General features: G+C 44.5%; 1 long non-coding RNA gene across 1 annotated transcript in view; it reads left to right on the forward strand.

Moving 5' to 3' along the window:
- Window positions 1-659: 659 nt before the first annotated feature.
- LOC125759738 (uncharacterized) overlaps window positions 660-12,314 on the forward strand; it is a 43,567-nt gene continuing 31,912 nt past the window's right edge. The window contains exon 1 of the long non-coding RNA XR_007417373.1: window positions 660-729. This is a non-coding gene — a long non-coding RNA (uncharacterized LOC125759738). The remainder of the gene's footprint in view (window positions 730-12,314) is intronic.

Genomic DNA, 12,314 nt, shown 5'->3' on the forward strand with positions numbered 1-12,314 from the left:
ACCAGAAGCCTTCTTTCGCAGAGCCATTAAAATCTGGCGTAGGCTTGCTGTTTAACGGCACATTTCAAGGCATTTCTAATGCCTGTCCCATGACACATGAGGAATGCCGTATGTCATCACTGGGAACTCAGCATTCATTTTAATAATAATATCTGGGGTTTTATGTCCCTAAAGCACTATATTATTATGAAAGTGGAGGGCTCTGGAAATTTCGACCATCGGCCGTTCTATAACGTCCACCTAAATATAAGTACACGGGCCTCTACCTCAGCATTCATTTTCATAATTTAACCAGCGTCGAGGCTGTTCACACACCGGAGTGAATCAAATAAGGTGTCGGCGTGACCAGGCAAAAACATAAATAAGCTCTTTACGCAAATTCAACTACATTCAGAACTCCATACTAGTGCTGAGATGATATTCTGTTTAAGGGGGAGCTTTGAATAGAATTGAGTTTCAGTGAACAATAAGAAATGTGAATAAATGCAAAATTGCTGCAAAAACACCCAGATCATAGTCGCCGGTCATTTTCTTCCAAGTTTTTCAGAAAAGAAATTTCTTAGAGCGTTCGTAACAAGAAGGTAATGTTTCGCCGCTACCTTGAAGTTTCACAATTTCACAATGCACAGTAGCTTCTTACTTCTGGGACAGGTGCGCGCAGCAGCGGTTGGACTTTGCTGGAAATTAAAAGCGATCCCCCGTTCTCTATTGACGATCATGAATGCAAAGGTAAGCGCTGAAACCACATGTATTGTCAGTTCAATTTGTGGATTATTGTGGCATTTACTTTTATGCACCCCGTGTATTATTATGTAAAAAAGCGTTCAATATAAAACACGATCCCGAAAACGTGGTTGTGTTATTCAGGATGGCGATAGCTAGCAGGCTAGCTTCTGCGATCCTTTTCGCCCTGATTATTTGGTTCATATCTCATCATGAAACTCCATCGTCGGCATTCGCGGAACCTATGCCTCCTCGGCCAATGTGGGGGAGCTCGGGTTCTCATCCAGGTGCTCAAAAAGGCACTGGCTACACTATGTCGCGACAGCAAGCCCGCGATTATCAGGCAAGGTTGGCTGTAGAGGCAAGACGACGCGAGCAAGAACGACGACGACAGGAAGAGCAACGACGACGACAGGAACAGGAACGACGACGACAGGAAGAGCAACGACGACGACAGGAACAGGAACGACGACGACAGGAAGAGCAACGACGACGACAGGAGCAGGAACGACGACGACAGGAAGAACAACGACGACGACAGCAAGAACAGCAACGACGGCAACAACAGCAAAAACGACCGTGATGCACTAAGTGATACAGATATAAGATGCCTGGTACAGAGAACAAATACGTACAAAACGCCATTTCTCTCGGCATCGGGCACATCGTTCTCATCACTTCGCAAGATGCTATATTTTCTACTTTACAAATCACCGCTTATTTCAACAAATCATCTGCTCTGTATCAACAAGGCCGTTCTGAAAACAAGGACTTTGCGTGTCATCCTTTTTCTGGAACGCATATTGTGCGATGGGAAAAGCTTAGGCATTTAGTGGAAATAAAGTGAAATTATTGTAATTGCTTTGTAATTGTGTGCATTTCACAAACTTGAGCGCAGCAACTGTTGCGAAGTTCGAGATTGCGCTGGCGAAGTGCTCCTGTTCCTAATTTTTAGTCATGTAAGCGTTAGAAGTACACAGCGACATTAGCCGCGGCAGTCGCCCAGTTGTTAGAATGCGCCACTGCTTACTCTAAATTTGCGGGTTCGATCCTGGCGACGGCGGTCGCCTTTCGACAGAGGCGAGACCTTTGACGTCTATGTACTTCGTGATTTCAGTGCGCATTAAGCAACCACATGTGGTGGAAATTGTCCATATTCCTACACGATGCCGTATCTCATAGGCTGAGTCACTTTGCCGTGTTAAACCCTATAAACGAACCAGTCAAAAGAAGACAGCCGCTCAAAGCTCAACAAAAAGAATGAGATATAATACGAAAAAAAGAAACCTTTGCTTAAGGAGAAATAAAGTCACTGCGTGGTAGAGCAACCAGATGGTGGATATAGTGAACATTCTGCGAATGTTGTAGCGTAGTTATTTTCACGTTTGTATATTAACGACAAAGGTTATAGTCTACAGAGGAATTCTCTAAAGATATGAATACTAGAATCATTGGTATCCATAAAAATAACTCAAGTGGATATATTGGTGAGAAAATAAAAGCTGTGGTCGTTATGGCTATTCATTGGCTTATGTTTCGCCCTTCCAACCTGGAAAGTGCACGTTCCATTTGTCACCAAGGTGGGCGCACTTCGATAAGGGAAAATTGCAGGAATATACATGCACCAAGGTTAAGATACACAGGAAACAAATAGATGCAATAAAATTAAGTTAGTTTTGCCTCACTACAGCCTAGCTTTTAATCATTTCCATACCACGTGGAGCCTCCTAGTGTAAAAATGGTTTATCGATACACGAGAAAAATATTCTGCAGATCCCACGTCTTGTGGGAATTGGTTTCATGCGAAGCATTCGGCGAGTGATTGTCTATGCTGCATTTTCGGGCTTTGAACAAAGCGTTACGGGGCAGACCGACCTGTTTTTTTAAGTGTAGTAGTTGTGTGCACATCGTCTGCTTACCAGGAACGTCCACTGCAGTGGCGTTTAAAATGTGACTTATGGTCTGACGTAACATCCGCACTGAGGTTAGAGCACAGTATCATCGAAATGAAGTGCACTTTACGATGCGATGATGTAAATATTGTACGTAGCTTTCTTTAGGGTATTACGCCGGGGTCCAGCAACGTTTGAATCAGCATCTTGGTGAATACAGAGGAATACAAATGTGGTGTTTACAATACGGCTGTAAAGCGGAGCCAACACTGGGTCCACAATTGGCGTTAACTCAACATCACGCCTGCAGCATATGAGTACATATTCACTGATGCTTATTTGTTTATTATAAACTTAGATAGCCAGAACGGCGACCGCAGTTGACGTTGCGCTAACATTACGCCTGCATAGGGTAATTTTCCAAAGCACTTTCAAGCCGTGGCGTGACTCTGTCGTAGAATACCTGACTGCAACGCAGAACGCTAGGGTTCGATTCTTGCTTGGATCCTCATTTTTATTCTTTGTATTCTTCAAGTAAACGTTACCGATGCCAGTTTTTCGTAAATCTCTCGAATTCAAATTACCAATGCCTTTCTTGCACTAATAAACGTGTCTTAGGGGCGAAGCTCCTTAGTGTCGAGGCTTGACCGTTGTCGCGTCGTTGTAGCCACGCCAGTACTCGCCGCTCGTGCCAAAGCGAAGTCTCCCTCTTGTTGCAAAAGAGGAAGCAAGCGAGAAATAGAAATAAAAAAATATGAAGAAAAATAGAAGTAAAGATAAATGAAGGAGAAAAAAACGAAAAGAGAAAAGAGAGGTGGAAAAAACAGAAAACGAAAGAGAAACAGAGAAGGCTGCCCAGCTCCGCACTTCCTTCAGGCTCGATCAGAGGGACTTGCATTGACCTCGCATTCTCAAATTTCTGGTTGGATCCCATACAAGAGCCGTTGGCTTTTTATTTCACCGATCATAAGGTGGTCGTAATGAAAGGAAAACGCCGCCCACATCTCAACTCCATATACGCAGTGTGATTAATAAGCAACTTTGTATATACTGTACACACGTGTTGTCACGTCTTTGCATGATCGAGTGGGCAATGTACGTGGGGATTCACGGTTAATGGTCTCCCGGAGCTTCGCCCACTCGTCATCATTCACCTCGTGGATATGCTGCGATTTTCTTAGTCATCAGGCAGCGCTGCATTCCGTCATTTGGCGAGACAGCGAGTAGTAGTAGTAGTACAACTTTATTCATAAGGGTTGGGATAAGGGGTCATGAGCTCGATGGGTGGGGCCCCAAGTCCAGGGCTCCACTGGCCACTGCTGTCTGTCTGACGTGACCCAGAAGCGCAAGCTGTGCCTCCGGGTCAGAGCTGGCGAGCTGGGCCTCCCATTGCTCGAAATTATAGAACCACCACAATTCTTAAAACTAAGAGTGCTCGACTGGACATGCTTGGAAGAGAAGTAAGAGTGTCAGTCGGAGCTCGTGCCACTGAATAAACAACTATCAAAAGTGGCAAGAAGACCACGTAGAGGAAAGATAACAAGCCTGATGAACACCATGTAACAGGCACCTTCTTGCAAACGTATAAAACGAGGATGTGGACATGAAAAACATCTGAATGAGAAAGAAAAAAAGAACTGGATTTTAAAATGTGCGGAGACTCAGGCATAGTACGGAATACAAAAGTAGTGGACAAGATAAAATGTAGCGATCATTGGTTATTCAGGCTTAAATTGCACAAATCCTGAAGAGAAGAAGAAAAGTAATCAGAGAAGGCAGGTCAATATAGGTGCTGTCAGGGTTAAAACGAACGTATTGAGGACTGCCTTTGTGATGAAATAATATATCTCAGAACAAGAATGCTATGATGACAAAGAGATTGAACTTAATTTAAATCCTGAAACAGCAATTATAGTTCAAAATAAAACGCCACGAAAATAAACAAAGAAGGTCTCTGAGATCATCGCCGAAGTCATAAGTAAATTAAAAAAATGAGATTGGCTGCTTCAAGGTATAAAGTATTTTGAGCCACCAAACGTTATCGTTGAAAATATTCCAGGCATTTGGAATTAGAGTGTCGCAGAGATAGAAGCAGCAGTAAAATAGCCACGACACTAACACATAAAGGAAGACACCCTATATGTATCCCTTACATGCACGCAGTAAGAGCTAGATAGGGTAATCTTTAGGACCGTCGATGATACGATGTTTACAGAATACATCAATTCAGAGCATTATGCGTTTGACCGAGAAGTCTTTATCCTCGAAGTAAATATAAGTACAATAAGAATGGAACGTTCACAGCAAAACAACTAATGTGGTTAGATTGACTATCATAGATATCACACGCGAAAAAAGCGACCGAAGGCGGCACATCAGACGGTTTCACTGAAGTTAAGGTATTGCTGACATGACTTTATTGAAATGTGGTCCAGCAACTTGCTGGCCTGAGTGCAGTCCACCTTTGAGGCAACTTGCACAGCTTTTACCCTTGCCGCCTCCCGGGATTGCTGCATCCTTCGTAATAAACAATAAAAACAATACAATAAACACTAGCGTTTCCGGCTCAGCCTAAGAAATACTAGGGTCCTTAGAATTACGTATCTGTGTATTTTCTAGTAAAGGAACACACCACCGAATACTACGTATTGATGTTGTGCCTCAGATATGCGTAATATTTCTTTTTATCGACATTGTTCACAAGTATGAACTCAGCTACCAGTTGAAGATGGCTGGGCGTTCAGCAAGTGCTTAAACTTTGGCCGGGTGGCTGAATCGTGTGACAGACAGACAGACAGACAGCCAGACAGAAAGACAGACAGACCAAAATTCTGCGTTTAAGTTCCCCAAGAAAGACTATCGTCTCTAAAAACAACCGGAGGCGGAAAGAAAGGAGTGGCAAGAACAAGCGCTTACTTTCAACTAAGCTTCAGGCATATAAATGCGTTTTCTTATTAGAAACTCAGTTTAAAGAATCCGATTGGTGTCGTCACTTTTCTTTCCGCCTCTTCTCGTTTCTTGCGCCGTTTACTGCGATGGAATTACAAAAGCTAGCGCAGCTAATGACACTCACTGGATAGCACGAATTTGGTCCTAATTATCTGAGCTGTGCACCGCGTCCGAGGCCCTTTTCTGCTCAGAAGGAGGAGACTACTTCGGAGTTTGTGCGTTCCATGTAATCCCACAGCATGCGCTGGAGGTGGCTCTTTCCATCTGGCTCTTTCCATTTGGAGGTGGCTCTTCCCATTGCAAAATGTTCCTACGATCCTTTGCGAATCACTGATTATATATTAGGCATCGGCTGACAGGGCTAGCGCTATTGCCACATCCTTTTGCTATTCTCCCTATTTTGTTATGAATGCGCTGATTACACATTGGTGTTTGGGGTATATGAAGGCCGCAACATATCCTTGGTAGTTCGCATGTCTTACCGTGTCCACCAAGGCAGACCCCTGATGTCTGCCACAAATCTCTCGTGCTCGTATTGCGGCGCTCTGGCGGTCCTCCCCGTTATCACGCATGTGCCAAAATTTACAAAGGGAGACATGAGTTCATGCCAAAAACGATTGAGATGTCATGCGGTAAATAACGTAACATTCTTGTCGCGTAGCCTTTTTAAAAGTTTACACTTTACGCTGAAATACGCAGATCTACCTAGTAAGACTTTGCTAAATGCCACAAAATGCGCCATACCCTGTTACTTGCTGATCGCTTCACTAGAAATAGATTCCACCAATGGGTGTGATCTGCCGCCATTACTTGTTTTTTTTTTTAACGTTTTCATCCTGTAGAAGGCGGCGCTTTCTTGTAAGCTAGTCGGCGTGCGCGAAAAACAACGTTAAATTATTATTCACTTCCTGTTTTCTTTAGGGAGTGCGGTGGGAAATAGATATATGCAATGGATACGGATCCTTTGTTGCACGGATGTGGCTGTTGAGGTCTTTCAACGACGTCTGGCAGAGCAGCACGCCACCTCTCACCGCTTTGGTGGTACCCGTCCAGAAACCTGGCCGCTCCTGCTCGAATCCCGCTCGGCCACGGCTGCCTGTGTCTTACCTACGACTGGGACATACATCCCGTGCCGCCGTCCATTCCACGCCAGCTGTACTGCAGCGGAATTGGCTGGTCTTCATTTGGCAGCCGACTACCTCGTTGCTAAAACCACTGAGCAGCCCGTGACGGTCTTCTGCGACTGCCGGTCAGCTCTGCAAGTACTGGTGCAGTCAGACCTTGCTGGGATCACCGTGGTGCTGCGGCACGCTAAGTTCTTCAACGCGGAAATTTGGGCTAGTTGGTGGGTGTGGCACTTGTGCATCTTAGCAAACGCAGCGGAACAAACACAAGAGTAAGGAACACGTAGACAGGACGAGCGCTAGACATCAACTGAAAATTTACTAACACAAAGACGATGAAATTGTACACACATGCGCGAAACCTTCAAAAAGGTGCAGATGTCGTTACTAACACTGATATCTGCAATGTCACTTCAGATACGCTATCTGTTTTGCATGCAACACCAGGGACGGCGAACTCACGCACTTGTCAGCTTCTAAAGTTATACAATATGCTTCATAGATTCATTGGCGGGGTGGGCATTTGGCAGATCACTGCCGAAGGTGTTCCTGCGCGCCTGGCTTTGAGGGCGCCCGTTTCGTGCGCAGCCCTGCTGCTCAGCAAGCTACAGCTCAAGCGGCGGAGCTACAGCTCAAGCGCGTTGCAAATGCAGGGCTGCCTTTAGAATGTGTCGTTCTACGCCATAACGGGAAGATGCACAGATGACGTATTTAACTTAGGAGTGCTTTTGTCTGGGCAAGTTGGTGCGACACTTGCGAACGTAACCAGCACGAAAGACGAGACGAAAGACTCATGTACAAACAGAACCAGTGGTGGTCCTGTGCAGCACTGGTTCTGTTTCTAAATGTGTGTTTCGTCTCGTCTTTCGTGCTGGTTAACTTCGCAAATGATGTGATTTAAGCTTTCCCAAGTATTACGCGTGGTGCACGTAGGCGTGTCCGGCGCGTAAAATATTCACAACATAAACAAATGACTACGGTAGAATATATCGGTGTTGGGAAAATTTACAACAAAGCTTGCAAAAAGGGCAGGAAATGAATATATGACTATATTTAGCGAATATAGTCATATTAAGCATAGAAAATACATATACGCAGAAATAAGGAAATGGAAAACAACATCTTAACGAACCATATACTCCACAAAGAGGGCCGGTATTAGGCGCGAGTTTTTATTTATTTCGAGCGACCCTGCGCTCTCGCCAATGCATGGTTTTGCTCATTCAGGGTGTGTGTTATTTTTTAGCGCTGAAGCGAAAAACTTGTGCTCCTGGTCGACCCTCTTCACCATAAGGAACAAAAAACAAAAATAAAACTCGCAGTTTCACCGCAAGGGTAAAGCAACGGCTGCGATAGCAACGAACTGGAATGTTATAAGAACTAAGACTAGCCGCTAACTCCATCAGGATATTATCTATCGCAACTGTAGAAAACGCTGACGTAATAGAATATGGCCGCTCCAGGGACCTAAGTGGTTTTGATGCCGTGTGTCGTCTCAACGCGAAGTAACGGTCAGAGCACTGTATGTAAATGTGTCTACTGATGCTACTGATGCCATCTACTGATGTCTGCCGCTTCTCGACAGACAATAGTAGATATCGTTCGATATATATATATATATATGAAAACAATAAAGTGCTAACAAAGGACCCGGAAGCAAAAGTTAAAAAAAATCAAGCACGTAGGAAAAATTCTTCAGTAAAGGACTGACGTTTCGGCCGCGGGACCGGCCTTCGTCGGATTGGTGTTCTGACGAAGGCCGGTCCCGCGGCCGAAACGTCAGTCCTTTACTGAAGAATTTTTCCTACGTGCTTGATTTTTTTTAACTATATATATATATATATATATATATATACATGTCGGGAGCACGTGCTAGCGAACTGTGCTCGGTATTTTATTCGGTGCAAAGGTGTCAGACGTGCCTGCATTCTGTCTGCATCTTGAGATGCTACTTACGAAGTATATATATACAAAAAACGTGATTTTGAAGAAGTAAATGTAGGGGTGAAGAATGGAAGAACAAAACTAACCAACTCATGGTATACACGTTGCATACAGATAAATGTAAACAGGGGTCTAATTTTTCCGTGTAAACGAAAAAAATGAAAAATCAGGGTGGCATTTTGTAAGTACGTTGATATGACTAAGGACATTACAAGGCAAGTTAGTGGGGCTATGGCAGCAACAAAAACACCAATAAAATAACTTGAGGCTGGCACATGAAAGAAGGCCGAAAGAGCTGCTTCGTTGCTTCCTTTCTGCTTCAAGATGTTTATCCAGTTGCACTTTTTTGCCGATATATTCTTACCAACGACCACGTACTAACTCGCACAACAAGCAAACTTTGTTACAACGGGCCAGTAACGTGTCAGTTATATAAACTACGAGACAATAGCTTTTGAAGAACACTTGTTTTCTACGCTGAGGGGAACAGCGCAAAAAACGGGACGGAGAAAGATTGAGCACACGACACAAGCGCTTCGTTTTCTACGATTCGAAACAGAGAGTGCTTGAAAAGAACTTCAGTGACAGGTCCCACTAGGATAAAAAAAAATAGGTGGGATCAGACAGAATGGACAAGACGAAGGTGCTAGTATATTAAAACCTAAATCTAGTGAACGCTCCATTCTTTCCTATGGTGATGTTAGCATAAGCATTACGCAGAATACCCGGACGATTTTAGGCTCTTGGTGTTGTCGCGGGGTTTCTGGAATGCCGAAGGACCAAATTTCTTTGCAAAGGAGCTAAAGCGGAAACAGTCTTTCCAGGGGACTGTTTCCCAGCTAAAGCTTCCTTGTTTGGGATGTCATGCGGGATGCTGTTTTAATGAGGCATGTATAATACTAGCCTGAGAGAAAGGCAACAGAAAATGTGTAGTGTAGTGCTCAACATGAATAAGGCAGATACTTTTGTCACAAAGAATCGCGGAAGTGAGATTCGGTGAGTACTGACTCAATTTTGTGGCATCGTAAAATGGAGTTTGTTTCGTTGGCATGTAGCTTTAACGCTGTCTACACACAGGAACTGAAAACGCGTACAATGTATTCTAGAATAATTTTAATGATTTTGCCACCCCGAATCTGCAAGTCAGCCCCGGTGCAATCGACATCATCACGACGAGTCAAAAGAGTACGCTGGATTCGTGAACTGGATTCGTGCTGCATGCGACCGAAATCGCTGTCGGAGTCGCCAGATGAAAACAATTCTTAGCTCCTTACGTGCTCCATGTCTTACTCTCATCAGATGGCAAAGCTGCTTCTAGTTCGTCACGAATGGCCGTCCGCATATAATATGTGACTTAGACATACGTCAGAGTGTGTTGACACATCACTCCGAAACCGTCTCCTCGATTCGGAAATCGAAAGTGTTTTTCAATTTCTGTCACTGTAATAAAATCTACTAAATGCTTCGCGAGGCACCAGGGTAATTTTAGGGCTCTTTAGATCAACTTCATAGTTTACAGCAATAACAGGAAATTTCTGCGATCCGTGTCAATTGTCATTTAAAAAGTTGCAAAGTGTGTATCTTCGCGTTCAGTACGCATCGTTACGACAAATCTTTCAACTGAATAGTCCATATCACGAAAGTTTAACATAATACTTTGCTTATTACTTAGATTTCATGATTGTTGTTCCAGGTGTATAATATATACAGTGTCATAGCTTCATACATTAGATATTTTAGAAAGTTTCTTTGTCAGACAGGATACATACGTTTCTTACACACTACATGTTGTAAAGCGCTTTCGAGGAACAGTTTTACCGAAAGAATAATGTAAATTTGCTTTCATTCATGAGATACGCGAAAAGTGCATAACTGAAGCCGCGCTGACATGAGGAGAGCTGCAGGACCACTGTCGTCTCTCTGTCTGTTGCCTTTCCTCGACTAACAGCGCCAATCGTATTTTTTTCTCCCCCTCAACCCTTGCACATCCGATGGAACAGGTGACGTATACATCAAGACTGCAGTGTTTCGTGCTTTACTGAACTTTCCCCCTGTTGTTTCTCAATTCGAGTGGGTTTTGTATTGCAGGCTATATATGAAAAAAATTGTCGGAATTCGCGTGCGCTGTTCAATGAGTTTCCAGACAGCCTGTTTGACGTAGAAATATTTGGCCAAATCGGTCGTGAATGAGATTCCCACTGCACTAACACTCTAGCACTTGCGCACAGCGTCTGGGTATTTATTGTGACAGAACCTTGTTCTGAGTGCACCATCCTCCTTCGGTGGAGGATGGTTCGCGGTGGAGGATGGGAGCCTGGTTCGCTGGCTCCCCGATTTCCATTCCTTACGTTTCGATTGATTGCCACAAATGTTTAATCATGATCATTCACGTTAGTCGTCGGGATGGAGACGTACTACAACGCGTTAACTTTGACGCATAAAACGGTGCTATAGGTGCCAAAAACCAACAGACATTGTGCGGGCTCCCATGTATCTCTGTACAAAAAGCATTGAACTACTTTTGTGAACACACGTTGCACTTTCGTGTTATAGCGATTCCTACGATGGAGGGGTAAACTATGTTTTTTGCGGTAATTGAGTAGTTTTTTTGCATATCATAAACTTCCCAGGCATGTCGACTACAGCGGCGCGTAAATGCAGCTCGTGGTCCAACGCAATGCCGGCGCTCACCATGCAACATATATGCCACTTTCGTGGAAAGGAAGCGTAGGCAGCTTTCTTGGTGCATACCTGCGGGTCAAGAAGCGGTATACTATAGCTTCCTGAGCCAGAGCAAAATGTGTATAATGTTTGTTACCTTTCCATAGAGCAAACAGCCAACACACTGCTACCACACATCATGCTAGACAAGCACCACTACCACAAGAGATGTTCGGCAACCATCAGCACAACTGATGACCTAACACCATTATTGGAGAGCAGCACCCCGTGGTTGCTGAATGCACCGCCGACAATAAAGAACAAGGGAACGGCGTCCCGCCGGAGAGAGGAGGTGGATGCACGACGTTGGAAGTTGGAAGTTACAAGCGGCCAGTACCGAGAGTTTAAGTGTAGCCAGATACGCCGGAGCATTACAAGTGGACTGTCATTTGCGGCCGTCTGTTCGACCAAACAAAATGGTTGTAATTGTGGCTCGGCTTCATTTCTGACTTTCCAAACCACAAACTTGAATACCTTACACGGAACACCATGGACATCAGAAAATCAGCTCGGAGCCACAGCCACGAATGGTGATCGAATGGCCCCTGCACCAAAGTTGAAGCTGGCTGCACTTTCACCGCGCTTTCTGCAGTACTGGCTGTCGATACTCAACTCTCGCTCCGACAAGTAAACAGCCAGTTCGCCGCAGAGGGAGTCACGTCGCGGACTAAAAATTCAATCATCTTGTGTCATCGCTACCACACGAGATCGCCACCGAGCTTGGCGACCTGATTTCTGCACCAACTTTGACGGGCCCTTCCGACGCCCTTGCCAGCGAGCTCATTTAAGGACACAACACTTTCCCTACAGCAACGGCTCCCGCACCTTTTCCTCCAATCCGGTGAACTCGGCCATTGTATGCCATCATATTTCTGGGTCGTTTTTCACAGGTACTAAGATACGACATCTACTTTGAGCAGGCTTTGCTTCGAGAACTTTTCCTACAACACCTAGTCAGCAT

Source organism: Rhipicephalus sanguineus, chromosome 9 (assembly GCF_013339695.2).
Source record: "Rhipicephalus sanguineus isolate Rsan-2018 chromosome 9, BIME_Rsan_1.4, whole genome shotgun sequence".
Taxonomy (NCBI): Eukaryota; Metazoa; Arthropoda; class Arachnida; order Ixodida; family Ixodidae; genus Rhipicephalus; species Rhipicephalus sanguineus.